The following is a 1640-nucleotide window of genomic DNA, read 5'->3' on the forward strand; positions in this document are numbered from 1 at the left end:
GTACCTAATGAACAAAAGAGGTACCAGTCAAAAATAATTTTTTTTTTTACTAATTAAAAAAGGCCAGTCTTTGCTTCTTTCCTTTTTTATCTAGCCTTAATCACTGAATAGGAGGCTATGTCAGTCAAATTGAGTCTTGTTAAAGATTTTAGCTTAGAAGGGTCAGGATCTCCTACTTCATCCATAGACTTCTTCAGTGGTCCTAATTTACATCTAGCCACTGGACCTAGATGGTTCTAGAGGAGAAAGTGGGGCAGCAGCCCTTGCACAGCTGTCCTTTACTTAAATCCAATCCACTTGCTTGGCATGGCATCGCCTCCCTGATGTCATGATCCTCTTAGAGAATGAAGGACAAACAACCTAGGACAGCTATTTATTTCCTCTACCACAGAAGAAATATTTAAAACATGAAACTATAGCTCATCTCCATCATTATAATCTCCCTGAAAGATAAAGTCGGAGGTCTGCTGAAAAGACATTTCACTTCTGCAGTATTTAAACTACCCACTATCTAAGCTACTGTTGGATTGTCATTCATGGCTCTCCACCCTTCAGGTTCAGGATGATCCTGTCTGTGGCCATTTTTGCCCATGAGTGGTATAAGAACAAGAAGCACCTACTACTAGATACCTACACCAACTCATGAACATCCAACCTTTCAACCCCTCAGGTAGCTGCTGGAAATGTCAATTTCTCAGAAATTCTGATTGGTTATAACAGGTGCATTTTTGGAGAAATTCTTCGTAAATTTGTGTGTCATCTTTGCACAGGGGCCATGTAATCTCTGTATCGTTCCAATTTTAGTATATATGCTGACAAAGCGAGCACCATCTTTAGTGAAATAATACAAAAGAGAATGCTCCATCAGGAATTTGAAGTCCAGTCTCTTTTCTCCTTCTATGATTGACTACATAGAAGTATAGAAGTTGAGAAAGCTGGGGCAGCTATGTGGCGCAGTGGATAGAGCACCAGCCCTGAATTCAGGAGGACCGGAGTTCAAATCTGGTCTCAGACACTTAACACTTCCTAGCTGTGTGACCCTGGGCAAGTCACTTGACCCCAGCCTGGGGGGGGGGGAAGTTGAGAAAGCTGTACCTGATTGACTTAGTGTCCTGCCATATTCTATGGGTTTATTAGTTTTGCCTATAATAATAATGAACATTTAATATCAAATAATAGACCAGTTTGTACTCAGGGGAAAAAAAAAGATTGATGGCAACATATATAGTAATTATGTGATGGTAGTTCTCATGTTAGGAAATCATGATAGGTTATTAAATCTGATCTCAGAATGTGGATTGTAGAAGCTGAAAGAACATTATTCTGCTCTTGGGATTTTTATTTTTATTGGTACAGATTGGTATTATGGGACAATTCCTATGTGTCTGTAATGAGGAAGGCTCTCAATTAAAGATATTTCAGTCAGTGATCAATACACATTTATTTATATATACATGTGTAGATATAGACGCACATATCCCCATACATAGATACATATCTTTCTTATTCCTGATGACCCTTTTCATTATTTCTGTTCCATAACTTGCCTTAACCTCCCCCCATCCCATCCCTCCTTTTTCTTCTTACCTCACTCTTTGCTTCTCTGTCCACTTTCCACCCATATTTCTTTATAGTTCCCT

The 1640-nt window shown here is 39.1% G+C and overlaps 1 non-coding gene across 1 annotated transcript; it reads right to left on the reverse strand.

Annotated features, from left to right (window-relative positions):
- Positions 1-724: 724 nt before the first annotated feature.
- LOC141545299 (U6 spliceosomal RNA) lies at positions 725-828 on the reverse strand. The gene has a single exon (XR_012482975.1). It is a non-coding gene; the product is annotated as a U6 spliceosomal RNA (small nuclear RNA).
- Between the last annotated feature and the right edge of the window lie 812 nt (positions 829-1640).

This window comes from Sminthopsis crassicaudata, chromosome 5 (genome assembly GCF_048593235.1).
Source record: "Sminthopsis crassicaudata isolate SCR6 chromosome 5, ASM4859323v1, whole genome shotgun sequence".
NCBI lineage: Eukaryota > Metazoa > Chordata > Mammalia > Dasyuromorphia > Dasyuridae > Sminthopsis > Sminthopsis crassicaudata.